Raw genomic sequence first — 14,958 nt, 5'->3', positions numbered from 1 at the left:
AACAATTACAGATTATTTGCTTATAAATGAATGCTTCAACATTCAAAACTCTTATACAAAAACAGTATTTGAGCATTTTGTTCCATCAGATGCCTAAATTTATTCTTAGCAGTTTTGATTTTTATCTGTTCATTGAATCAAGAAAATATGTAGGCAGGATAGTTACTTTCTAGGAAGTAACAATGTCCAAAATTAATGCAATGGCAATGGTAAGAGACAGTCAAAAATGTTACTGAATAAACCAAGCTGATTTACATGATGAAAGTAATCAACTGTTAATGCAGCTTGATTTTAATTCTCTGCTTTCTTAATCTAATCCTTTTCTTGTCAAGAGAAAACTGACGTAAGCGCTCAGGGGGCAGAATTGGAACTGTCAGCGTCATTCAGATACAAAGCCAAAGCTCCTGAGTTTGTGGGGGTTTTTGTATGTGTGGGGTTTTCTTACTACTGTATGGCTATAACTTGCCTTCCAGTTTAGAAGAAAGAGTATATGAGCTTTATGTTTCCCATTAGCAATGAGTACCTGACTTTCAAATAATGTGAAACTTTCTTTATTAAAATTGCATTCTACAGACCAGCTTTTCTGTACGTGCCCCTCTGTGGCAATAAAACTAAAACTAAACATGTGACTTCTGTGCACCTCGTAAATGCCATACGCACAACAAAGTGCAGCGAGGATGGCAGTCTCCCAGACTTCTCTGATGGTTGTGTGCTTCCCAGAGAGGCTACCGTGTGCTTTCTGGTCTCAGAGGACCAGAGGATCTCCTCTACCCTCATCCTAGAGGAAAACCCCATTTCTGGATGCCAGCAGGGCACCAGCACTCGCTTAACCCTGTCATGGCTGGGTGAAGCTGGGCCTCTCTCATAGCCATCTGTGGATTTGAAAGTTTCTGCCAGTATCAGGCAAATGATAAATGGGAAGAGTCATGATACCCATTCTGGACCTAGGCATCTAATTCTGCTTATGTCACGATAGGCAAAGTATATCTTACAATAAATTAAGGCTCCTAAATAATTTGTGTATCTCAGATAATTTCAACTAAAGTCTCAGCAGAATTTATGTTACACTAAGTTGCAGTAATTCAATCCCTTTGGTTTAAATACATTGATTCTACATAAACCAGTGGAAGTACCACCAGGGTATAAAATTACATGCCTGGGCAAATGATTGTAATATTAAGCCTGAAAAAGAAGTATGAGCTGAACAATGACAAATCTAGATTTATGCTATATTTACACGAGTGTGCTGCATGCTTTGTTGTCTGTACAATCAAAATGATAAATTGGTAACACACTTTGGAGATCTATTTGAATAAAGAACCACATATTGTTATAAGTTTATCTTCATGGTCAGTGAATAATTTTATACTTACTGTCACACTACAATTAAATCCTCTATATTATTGTAACTCTCAAGCGTAGAGGTGTTTCTGTTCTTTATATTCCATCCTGGCCAATTAACAGGATTGATTGCAGCCATATATTAATTTAACTGAAACTATAAACTGATTTTATAGTTCATATGACAGATCGTTGCATTCCTTACAGAGTGCTCTGTATAACACAGCAGCATACAGTGCTGGCAGTAATCAACTACGATACAAATTTCCAGGCCATTGTGCAATTCTTTTCTTGTTTATGTATTTCTATCTGTTATTGACTGTATTTTAAGGCCTCTCAGTCACCTCTTAGCTCTGTTAGAAGCTATGATACTGTTTATGTGTTATGGTTTTCTCCCAAAGCACATAAAATAGATGAAAGACTCCCTCAGACGACTTCAATTGACCTTGAATTTAATGAGTAGTGGCAAGAAGGGATTACTCTGATAAGCAAGCTTTATTGAGATGGTTTAAATAGACTTCTTTGGCCCAGTACATTGTAACATGACATTGAATTTGTAGTGTAGCTGTTATTTGTATCTCCTCTGACTTGATGGAAGGATATACGGAGTTTGACACTTTTTGTTTGTTGGTTCAAACATTTTTTCAACAGCGTAACTCTACTTATCACAGGAGGAGCTAAGCCCAGAAAATCTATATCAGATTATCAATCATAAAACCCCACCATTTTAAACTTTGGTGGACCCTGGAGGATTGAGAAATTGCTGCATGTTACATTGCTGCTTTACATATATTATGATAACAATGTCAGATCCATTCCAGACTTAGACTAAGTAGCATAAGCCTTTGTTTGAACTGAACACTAAATATTCTTCCTTGTGAATGAGCTCATTTTCTTTTCTTGTGCAGTTTTCTCTTCATGGAATTATTTGCACTCCTAGCTGTAGGGTTTCTGTCAAAGAATACTGGCAAACCAAATAATTATATTTTTTTTTTCATTTCTTGGTAGCTGACACATGCTTTTAGAATTCATTCCTTGCTCTGAAGGCCCGATACAAAACTATCTGAACTGGCACAAGCTCTTAAGCATTTGTTAACCTTGAGGCACTTTTAAGCATATGTTACTGCTGTTTATATTCAAGATATTAAAAGTAATTTAGTAGACTGCCATAAACCATGGGACCATCCATCTGTCTAATGGTATCTCTACACAAAACAGAACTAACCCCCCAAAAAATTGCTTGATAATACCAGCTTCTTTAAAAAAATAACCCACAAGACAATTCCCTTGAGCCTGCCCTCTTTACTGCAACTCTTTAAAAGCAGCCTCTATTAGCTTTTGATTTTCACAGTAAAAACATCTTCTAAAAGCTTATTGTCAAAAAGAAGTAGTTTCAGCAGGATACATACTGGTTCAAACTCCTAAGAATTCCTATTTAGCCCCAACTGCTCATCCTTTTTCTGAGCCCTGTACTCAGCAATAGTGATAGTAAAGTATGTTCAGGTATGATTTATCTTCACATGTGATTAGCCATAGCTGTATCCAGTTGGAGCCTGATGAACAAGAAACCTATCTGAACAAGAAACAGCATGTATTAGACGTGGTATAAGCAGTGGTATAAATGCCACAGGTGGTGTGAACACCTCTGTTGATGAGGTGCTGAACTGAGGATTTGGGGATGAAAGATTTGATTATTTAAAATTCTATTAAGTGGAATGAAGTAATTTTCTAAAGACATTATTTGTCATGTTGTCATATTATTCTTTCATTTAATAATTCAAATGTTTAGTAAAATAATAGTCTGTGTCAAAAGTCTGACTACAGCAGATGATAACCTCAAGTCTGCCTTGGTAATGAATCAGAATTACTTCTATGCATATCAATAAGACTTTGATGGCTGCATGTGTTGCAAACACTGATTAAAACCATAATTAAAGCTAGCTGAAAAAGCTGAGGTGGACTAATTTAAACCTTGAGATAGTCTGAACACACATCATAATGACATAACAAGAAAAAAGGGTGAGGAATAGAAGAGTGCAGGTGAAGGAAAGCCACCTTCTCATTCCTCCTTTTGCTAATGCACAAGGAAAGAGAGGTTCTCCTAATTTTTAAGGGCTATTTTCAATCTTTTTACAAATGTATTCAGTAAAGAGTAAAGAAATGTGTTCAGTAAAGAGTAAAGAAAGAACAGATGGAAAATAGGGGTGGTTGTTAATATAAGTGAGCACTGCTAGGCTTCAGAGCCACCCCCAAGGTATCTTCACCCTGTCTGCCCTCCTGCGGGGCTCCATAGCCCCTGCAATGTAGGCACCAAGGACAAGCTGAGGAGCTGATCTCTGCAGGACCTCTTAGGAAAACAAGAGAGGCAGTTTCAGTCTCCCTTCTGCGGACAAAAGGCATTTTGGCGGTCTGAACTCCTAACCCACCCCAAGCGTTAGCCCGCGCCAGTGCAGCTCAGTGCTCTGCGCCATCCACAGATACCGGCAGGCATCGCTGGCTGTTGCGCTGGTAAGGGACTTCTTTATCTTACCCTCCTCTTTTTTGTCTCTATTCCCCTAAGATCAGGTGACTAATTTTTCATATATAAAAAGCTGAAAACCCAGAGTGCAATGTATTGGACCTAAAAGCCTGTGCATTTGAACTGCAACCCCACAAGATTTGAAGGTTGAACAGAGGTCAGTACTCACTCATAGTATTTCTTAGAAATCCAGTGACCTTCAAGCGAGTGAAGGAAACAACCACACATTCAGCAATTAACTCAATGGGCTTTATGTATGTGCTGAAAAAAAAGAAAGAGAGAAAACCTGCAATCCTCATCATGAGTTTGGTGAGACAAAAGCCTCGGTGGAGGAGCCAATTTTCAGTATTTCTTACAGAGCACAGCAGCAAAGTCTCCAACTTCAGTAAGCATTTGAGAAGAGCATCTTATCTGAGCCCAGCCGTGACTTTCAGGGAGAGAGGAAGTGAGGCTGCTGGCTTTTGCTTAGATTAAATTTCTGTTGTTAGAAGGAGGAAATTTGGTGCTAATTATTTGAAAGCAATCTCTGCTGTAATTGAGTCTTTGTGAAAGCAAGAAGCTAATAATGTGCATAGCTCAGGCAAAAACCAGGCAGCCCTCCTCACATCTGTCTGCCAACCTGCATAGGGCGAGGAGCAGCTGCATGCCAGGGCAGCCACTTCATCGCCGCCATCCAGACCCCTACGCCTGGCCAAACGCTCCTGTCTTGTGGCAGAGCAGTTCCCACCAAAACTCACCTTAGTGCATCAACCTGTGCAGGGAAAGACACTAGTGCTGCCTGACGCTGTGCCAGTAATGGCTGTCCTCTGTCAGAGACCAGTTCTCATGCTTTGTTTAGATAGTCATCGGTAAAATATTTACTGCAGATGACTAACATCAAGAATAACGGGAAGCAGGAAGCAGCTTCACATCCTTGGGAACACACTTAATGACTTGCAAAATATTCCATCATATTATCTCATTTTACGAGGCCATGAATCCCAGTAAACACAGCGACACTTGAGTGACACCTCTGCTCTCTAAGCTTCTCTGCACGCAACGGTAATATTTTCTCTTTCCCAGAGATGAAGATATTGCATCGTTTGCCTTTGCAGAAAACAAGATGAAGCCTGAAGTGATTTTCCACTCTGCAGGATGCAGACATCTTTTATCTCATTCCTCCCTCTTTCAGGGACATGTCCACCTCGATAAGAAGAATAATGCAGTCTGAAATGTGTGGGTACTATAATAAGTATAGTGGAAGTAGTTATTTGCTGATCACAGCTCTTATCTGGGAGAAAAAGGATGACTGACGAAGCCTCTGAAGCACAACCCATGGTTTAAGCCAAGATGTTTTTTAACCCTTTATAAAGCTTCACATGACGAATAATTCACAATATTTTCACTACAACATTAAACACATTAAACCAATTTTTGGTTAATAGTGCTCAATTGTAAAAGCACACAAAAATTTGGTCTAACGCCCAGTTTCTGTTGTTGTGTTCTTCTGCATTTGAACCTAGAGCTTGGAGTACATACCAAAGCTTTATACACAGAATAAAAATCACAGAATATTCCTACAGCTTTTTTAATTGTGAGTATTTTGTTAAACCCACATTTTTGTTATTCCCACATTCTCGTATTTTAGAGACCTAGGTGGACTTAGCAGGGTTAGGTTTATGATCGGACTTGATTATCTTAAAGGTCTTTTCCAACCTAAATGATTCTATGATTCTGTATTTTGTGTTATGAATCTAAAATGTACCTAAGCTATTTCATTCATGTTTCAGACTATTGAATACCGTGGTTTAGCTGAGACTTGGGTAGGTTACAAGGTTGGAATTGGAAACCACTATAGTTGACTGATCTCAAAAAAGAGCTATATTCAGTTGTGTACTTTTAGAGCATTTTTGCTTAAAACATCACTTATTTAAGAACTCCCATTTCCTGCCTTCATTAGTAACTGAATACAAGATAAATATGCTAATCTGATAAAATGTGAGCTATCACCTGGGGCTGGATCCTGGCCAGTTAAACTGTCACATAGAGATACTAAAGTTAATGCTATGCTGGCTGAAAGAAACAGTCTTTCCCATGCTACAGAGACCTGTTTCTACTACCCGTAATTTGAATAAGAGCTGATTTTCTAATCATTCACCACTGAAAACCAAGGGACAATGAAGTAATTTCTACAATAGACTGGATGCATATGAAGTATGAAAAATGTGCTAAAGAAAGAATCTAATTACTTAGAAAGACCGTCCTCCTAGAATGAAAGGAGCACTGGCCAATTTCCATGCTGAGATCAAAATCAGAGCCAATATTAATGCACTAAGTATGCTTTACAAAACTATTGTAGGAAAAAATACTGTGCATGCAGAACAATTAGTTGTATCTTGGCAGGTTTTGTTTTGGTTTTTTTTAATAGTAGAAAATATCACACTTACAGATTAATTCCTTTTGCCAAGATTCAGGGTTTTTTAAAAAGTTTGGTTTAAAGAAGTCAAGATAATAAAGCATAGTTATAGCTTCAGTATGAAGTCATCCTGCTTTCTCCTGGGTCAAAAATGTCTGTCTGATGTCTTTAGAATATGAGTGTCCAGAGATGTACAGAGATCCATGATGGTTTAACTGTTTGACTTCAAATATATACAAGATTTTCCAAACACATTTTAAACTCTCGTAATAAAGAAATCCCAGTATGAAATAATGCAAGAATACATCGTTTAGATGGAGAAGAGCAATTATATGTCACATTACTGGTAGAACTAAAACTCCCTGAGGTTGTAACAAATGTCTCTGAAATACGGTGTAGCAAAATTCATGAGGACACGTCACTTTATCAACACTTACTTAAAATTCTTTGCCCAACAGAGTTATGCCCTTGCTACCTATGAATAATGTGAATATGCCTAACCCACAACAATAAAATCTTTGTATAATAACGTATAAATGAGCTGTCATCAGATAGTTAATATTATAAAGTTGTTATGTGAAGCCCAGACATAGAGACACTAACATGATAGCAAAAAAAGTCAAATGGCTTTTTTTTGGGCCAAACTCCAGGGAAGCAGAACTTCAAAAAGCCTAGTATATTAGTAATATCTCTGGGAGACATCTGCCAGATTCAGTGAAACCCAAGATTTGCAAATCTCAGAGAAGTCTGATGAAAACCTTCAATTCATTTACGAGGAGGCAGACTAGTGTAAATGTGCACGTGTTGTCTCGGCAAAGTTACCCATCTGCCACCTGTCCCCTTCCAGCTCTCTGCCCACTCAGCTCCCATATGCTCTATCTTCTCTCTTATTTCCAGGCTGTTTTCCTTGCTGGTTTATTCTCTACAGATTTTGTTTAAATTGCCATCTAGCCCCTTTCTTTTAATTTTCCATGCATATCCTCTCCTCTCTTTGCTGAATTTCTTCTTATTTTTCCACCTTAATTTTACTGCTCAAGACTCAGCAAAACTAGTTGTCTTTTGAGGTGCTTCTCGGGGCCTCCTGGATTTCAGCATTCTTCTTCCCTTTGCAATTTCTGTTCTGTCCTTTCACTTTGCTTTTCTCCCCTCTGTCATCCTTTGGGCTTGGTTATCTTCAAACATTTCCTGATGGGAAAGAGTTTTGGCACATTACCATTTAGTCAGTTGTCCAGGAGACACGTTTAACTCCTATACAGTAAGGGCCAGACAGAGGAGAAGTTTCTGTTTCAGAAAGGCTGTTCCCCAAGATTGCCCTGCAGACTTGCACACTTGTGAGAGGACCACACACTCATAAGAATGGCAGCAGAGGAAGTGGTCAACTTGGCGGATGAGCATACGATTTCTAACACAACCTCAACTGAAAGACCCCAAATCATCCTTTCTTAAGTTCCTTTTTTGTCAACTTGTCTCAGTTCAGTTGAGCAGCCAGAACCTTTTTCAAGAAATAATGACCAAACAACCATGGAAAGGGGATTGGTCTCACACTAATATTCCTGCTTTCCTTTTTCCTGGTGGAGGGACCTGCCAGGTTGGCAAGTAATATCTCATGCATACAGTCACATGTCCTTTCCCTCTCTGAACAAGATTAAGATTTTATAATCTCACTCTACGTGATAACTCTGTCTTGCAGTTCAGCAAGATCGAATCCCATTATTCACTGCTGGATTTCCAACAACTGGGTGAAAGGTATACGTTAAACTACAGGAACATTATGTATGTCCCCCCAAAACTAGGAAAACTTAAACAGCTTCTACAGTCCCTTTATGGAGGTGGAGGTTTTCAGCAATTGCACAGTGACATCTGGTATAGATTTAGAGACACTGTACTAATGCAAACAGAAGGAAAATAACAGTTTATCTAGACAGATGTTACAATGACTATGATTTATTAGGCTAGTCCAATTTTTTTGGTATTTAAGAAAATGTTCATTGTGAGGCTTGCTCTTCCCACTCAGTAGTAAATTGGCACCGGACAAGTAACTTGCTCAATTTCTATGACAAGAGGACTTTTAAAGATATCCATCACAGACAATTGCCACTTGTAGGAGCCACCAATTTCTTCAAAATTGTTTTCTTGCAACCTCCAATGTCTCCTCTTATTTAAGCAAGCTTGGTCTATTCCATCAGGAGAACTTATATGTTGTACTGTGCATCTCCACAGGATAACCACGAAGGGGAGCAACCCCTCCATGGAGGCTTTGTGAGAAGCACTTGACATTAATCAGTGCTCTTGAGAACCAGGAGACCTTCCAGGTATCTGCTTATACATAGAAATGTTTTTAAAGTGTCTCCATAGCTTATATTTTACAGAAGTTTTCTCCCTTCCACCAATAAGAAACCACCAGAAATTAATTATAATTGTTTATGGGCCTAAGAAGCAGGTCTTCATAAACACAGGTTCCCATAGTCCCAGAAAGCCAGAACCGTGGTTTTGATTAACAGTAAGTTACTAATTAAAACCAGCCAATCTTTAAAACTCTTCACCACAGGTGAAATTCAGTCTGCAGATGAGAAATCCCACATAAAAAAGTTTCAGGAAATATGCAATTTCCAGACTAATTTGTCCAAGCAATGTGACTAGAGACATCTTTAACCCTTCCCTGTAACCCTTCACATGCCTTTTTGCTGCCTACTCTGCCTGCTCTGTTACTCAGTTACTGTTCCTGATGTCAAACTCCAAGGAATTATGTGCAGAAACTCCATTTTTAGCCACATCAGAATATTAAAGGCAGCTGTTGATGCTAAAATAAATAATTTGCTGGTTTGTTCAAGTGATTCTTGTGACTCAGATAACTCTGAAACAGAAATTAGGCTGATGACCTAGTGCTCATCACTGAATTGAAAGCAACTGTGGTAAACAGGTTTCACAAAAAGGTATTTTATTAGGTCATAATACGAAATTTAATTTCCCCCTCCACCTTATTTAATGCTTCAGTTTTTACATGATTGGAGGAACTTGTTCAATTTATTCCTGCCCAGCAGTAGCTAGTATGGACTTTTTTTAAGAGGTGTTGAAATATATCAGAGGAATCTTAGCTCAAGAAGAAGTGTGTCATCAAAGGCAGAAGTTTCTATTCAGTACACCCCATACATTTAAAGCAGCATGTGCTCCATTCAGCATTTTTCCTCCTTTTAGCTAAATAAAGTCCTTATCACTATAGATTAAAGAATAAACCTCTGACTAGTTTACAGAATTGCCACGGTTCAGATTTACAAGAATCACTTGAATAAACGAGCAAATTATTTATTTTAGCACCAACAGCTGCTTTTAATATTCTGATGTGGCTGAAAATGCATGCACTGGATAGTCATCTGTTCCGGTTTCAATCACCGACTTTCCCTTGCAGCAAAATGTTGCTGAAACACTGTACCTGTCATGCATTGCACAGCACCAAATCAAATGATTTATGAGTATCTGACAGTGATCTGATGCTTCTAATTTGTCAATCAAATGTGCAAGCTGTGACAAAAAGCAGGCGTCTTTTGGAAAGTGGAAACGCACCCGGGGAAGCTCAGTCTTATTTAGTTACTTCACATAGCCATTGATGCAGGCAAAAAAACTGTAAGGCAAGTAGAAAGTCTCCTTCCTGACAGCCTATGTGTTTGCCTGAAGTCCTTCTACATGACGTCTGCAGGTGCCCGCTCCAGGGGCTGCAGCATGGTGTGAAACCCCACAGGACTGGGGCTCCTCACCCCCAGCCTCAGGCTGGGAAGTTTAAGGCTGGTACCCCTTTCCAAAGCAAAAACACTGTTTCTCCCCTTCTGCAGTCAGTAAATGCATACGCTGCTTTTCTCTTACATACCTAGAAAATTCTTTTTCTTCTCCATCCTATTTTCAGAAAGAGCAAGGAAAATGGCAGAACTGATCTTTTGCCTTTGTCCTGTTTTTCCAGCACTTTTCCTGTCCTCCCTGTGGTGTCTTTCCAGTATAGTAGCAATATGACACATTGCTTAAGCCGGGCTCTTTTGATTACCGAAATATTTCTTTCTCTTAATGAGAGAAACTGGGCATTTGTTTACCATAAGTCCTGCCTTAGTCATTTCAGACTGGGGTAAATGTTTGTTCAGTGTCCCCTAATAGCTACTAACAGTAATAACACATATTCTTGGGGGATCACAATGTCTTGCTATTAAGACAAATGTTCTTTTTCTGAAATACTGTTCTTTACAAAGTAACCTCCTCTCAGCATGTTATCTATACAGCTGCAAAAGACTAAGGAAGAGTCACAATCCATTCCATTTCCATTCCATCCACAATTCCAAAAAGCAAGAGAAGAAAAAGAAAAGAAAATCCACGTGGAAAGCAATGTCTTTGAAGATCTGCCCTGAAGCAATCATAGCTTAACCTAGAAAGTAAACTTTTCTGAAGCAGCAGGAAAAGGATGACTGGCCCGAATGGGCTTCTCCACTCCCCAAAGAGCGTGGCTCCTCGATGAGCCTGACAGGGCATTTTGCACAGCTGTGGAGTACGATCTGGCCCTATCCTTACAGCCAGCTCTGCACTGAGCGTAGAAATCTTTCTGTGCTGGCGCAAACTTACTGTCTTGATGGCTTCATGTACTCAAAATGCCTGTGTCTGAAGCTTGCGTCTCTGTATCTTCAGAAGTGTTTGTTTTCTAGAGTTTTCAATGACAGGGGGTACTTTGTCTAAAAGTTAGAAGTGATTTCATAAGTGAATTTAATTTTCTACTAGCAAATAAATGTGGATTTAAAACCTCTGCACTTGATGCCCTGTGAACTAGTAGGAAACCCTAAGGCTTACGCTCATTAGTTCACATTAGAAACATGGCTTTCTGAGATGCAATCCTAATGACCATTCACATTTTTCACAGGATTTTTGTCTAACTTACACAGGACTGCTGGCAGGTCATTTTACAAAGCAGTTAGTGATATCTAGCCATATTGCTGAGGCAAACTGTTGCATTTGATACGAAAAATTGTAGTGCTATAGTTTACAGTGGAAAAAGAGAACTGATACTAAAGCTGCTGTAGAGTCTCTGGAGACACAATTATGGCTTATTTCTGATATTCCAAGTAGCTGGACTCAGCATAATCACAGTCTCACTTTAACCCCAAAACTAAGTGGATTTCTCCTTGGCACTTCCCAGCTCATGGACTCAGTAATATGTAGCAATGCGCATAAAACAGTACTCAATCCAATTTCCTTTCAGACCAGCATGTTGTAGAGACATAAATATATACAAAGAATTTTCACCACTGGAGAATCAAGTTGACTTTAAGTCAGGCTGGCTAAGGCTCTGCCAGAAGAATTTTTTAGGTTCTTAATCCTTTTAAGTTCTGGACTTCAACTTTTGTGCCTTAAACTTCCGTGATTATCATGAGTCTTATGATAGTGCATTCTTTATGTCCAGTGCATCAAATAAAACTAAAATTCTCAAATTTTATTTCCAAGAAATAGAAAATCTAGTGCTCATAGCTTCAGAAAAACATGATCATAAAGGCTGAGAAACAGCCTTTTAAGAAAAACTGTATCATTTCTGGGTTTTTAATCCTATGATTTGGAAGATGGCAAGTCAGAGTCCCGATTTCTGAAGATCAGCAACTCATCTCTTGCAATCTGTTATCATGAAAACCATTAAAACTTCTGGATAAGTAAAGACTTCCTGCTGTATCTGGAATTTGGGATTCCAAATCTAATAACAGTAATTCCGTATTTCTTATGTTTCTTTAAAAAAAAGTAGAAATATACCAACTTCCTAGCATTGGCTTAGGTAGTGATGTAAGTTTTCTGATGAATAACTAGCTCAGGAAAAGACAGAGTTGCAAGGACACGTTGATCCAAACACTAATCAGAATGCAGGCTCCTTCTTGAAAGGTAAATACCAGAAGCTTCCTTGACACCTGCTCTGGGCACATGCACACGCTTCTGACAATATCTTTGTAAATCTGTCATCAGATCTTGCACCTTCTACTCCAACAGGATCTTGCCTTTAGTTTTTAAATGTTCAACAGGATGCCACCACCTCCACTAGTCCTTTCCACCACTGGGGCCAGACTTTCTGCACTTGGGCAATACCTCCACATGCTTCTTCCCCAACTCAAGGAACCGCACACTTGGCCCCTTCTACTGTCTAGACCTTTTCCACCTTGGGCCAAGAGCCTTTACACACGCTCCTTTTTAGCAGCATATCCACAGCGTCCTTCCACTTACTGCTTTTTCCCCATTGCTGAGCCTCTTCCCTTCAGCCCAGCTTCTTATAGCTTCCCTTGCTGCTTGACACTTTCTCCCCAAAAAATTTACTAAGGCATGTATATATTCTTTTAGGACATATAGGCCTGATTTCAACTTAAAATAGCTAACTGTGGTATCACTAGCAGCCTACTTGCAGCAATATAGTGCTCTCCATAGGATAATTGACTAAATTAACTAACTTTCAAGGCATCTAATTATCCTATGCGATGTTCCATGTGGCTGGACTACAACATATACTGGAGTTAGCTAACTGTAAACAATACCACCAAATCCACATGAGGTGTGTTAAGTAAAGGCGGCATAGCAGTAACCACAGTATAGGCAGACCCTCAGGATCAGGACTCATTTATAGCATTATCTAGCTGATATCCAGATAACTGTAAAATGCTGCAGTCGTCACATCCTACATTTGTCCTGATGGCTGATGAGCCAAAGAGTGCATTTGGGGTCAGACTACAGGCATGAGCCAAATCCAGCCATTGCTCAATCCTTGCCATATGGGAACCAAAACCTGGAGTCCTTCACTGGTGGAAATTGCAGATGCTCTTTCACTTTCTGCAGATTCCCTTTCTCTCCACACATTGTTCCAGACAGCACTGCATGGATACTGCACTACTTCTCCTATTTTTAACAGTACGAGGCACTTGGCTGGGAATTCTCCATGCTCTAATGTGTGTTTGATCAAAAATTTAACTACCTCCTATAATTTAATTGTAAAATGAACACTTCCTGCTCCTGCAAATGATGTTTCCATGGAAACTGCTCATGGCACTGTTGCTGCAAAATGAAGGGGGTTTATTAATGGGTCTTTCTCTTTTTTCTGAATTTAAAAAACAACTCTAGCTCAGAGTCTTGAGGCTTCAGTATTTCTCATTTATTGCAGAAAAATATATTCTGACAATGAGGTATATAAAACAAGCCATAGTACTATCATAGAGTACAGTAGCCTAAATTCTTGGCTTAAGCTTAAACTGAGAAGGGGTAGTTGAGGTGGAATTACATTTTCTGTTCAAAACTGTTCATGCAGAATGATGAAAGATACCTATTATGGGATGATACGTTTGTGATTTCAGAAGATGATTGTAGGCTGCACTGATGAGGAACATTTCGAGCACAGTTGGAGACTCCTGAAAACCAAGTAATTTATTTCATCAATGTCATCAATATAATCCTCATTGTAGGAAATGTTACTCTGGACTCTTCTCAGAAGCACTATTAGCGTGAGGGAAGCATCCAAGATAACTTCCTAGCCTTCTGGTTCAACTGGTAAGCAACTGGTATGCGTAGTAACACCTTCCTACAAATACCCATGTGAAACACTCATCCGTAGGGCAGATCCTATTTTATCGTGCTAAACTAAATCACATTTTGTTCACAGACACTGGAAGTAAGTGGACTCTGAACCTTTCATACCATGAATTTCTTAGTCTGAGGCAATGGAAATAGAGGTACTGAATGGAAGATCCCGTATTAGGGGAGCATGCAGAGAGGCTGAGCTCCATCTGTGCTTAGGAATCGCAAAAGGGAATTTCCATTCAAAGACGCACTGCTGGAGGCCTCGCCACTGACAGGCATGGGTGGAGATTAGGCAGCAGGTAGCCCCCTTTTCAGCTTCACCTGAGGCAAAACTTTTGGCATATGGCCTCTAACTAGAACCGAGTCTAAAGCAAACTCTATCTCTCTTCCATCTGGTAACATGGAAAGATAGGGTAGTTGTGATGGTCCTCAGGGTCATTCACATCCAAGAAATCTGGCAAGTCTCCTCTATTCACTGACTTCTACTATATAAAGGAGACTTTTCTACTCACCTAAAAAAACCTCTCTCTGAGGTCCACACAAGCTGACCTCAAATGTGGGTACTGCTCCCCACCTGAAGGCTGCCTGCAGTGGCAGGTGGCAAGGATACGTATGCTTATGCTTAAACTGCATCTCCAAGGTTTTATCTACAACTGCTAGAATTAATTAAAGACATATTTTCTAAAAGGAAGACCATGAAAGAGCAGGAGTTATACAGTGCTCATGATCTCCTTGAAATCTATGTAGACTTCTAGTTGGTAGGTCCTGGATGATGAGCAAAGAAAACCATGTGTAAAACCTGTTTTGCCGATATAATTTCACATCCAAGAGAGAAACAGCAAGGCCTTGTCCATAAGTTAAACTAGTATTTAAAGCAGAACTATATCTATGTCACTGAATGCATACATGATAATTTTACTTACTTTTGTGCTACTGAATGCTAAACAGTCTTCATCCTCCAGTTCCTTTGCATTTTTGCTGTTAATTAGGAAGTCCAGAGAAGAGAAAGCATATTAAAAGGAGTCAAAAGCAGGCAACTTTCTGATGATATAAGAAGATGCCATGGCAGTTGTTAAAGAAATCCCAACACAACTTAGCTAATTTGTTACTTTTGATCTAGGATTATAGAGCTTTC

The sequence above is a fragment of the Gavia stellata genome, chromosome 2, assembly GCF_030936135.1.
Source record: "Gavia stellata isolate bGavSte3 chromosome 2, bGavSte3.hap2, whole genome shotgun sequence".
Lineage (NCBI taxonomy): Eukaryota > Metazoa > Chordata > Aves > Gaviiformes > Gaviidae > Gavia > Gavia stellata.
Note: the sequence above shows the minus strand (reverse complement) of the source record.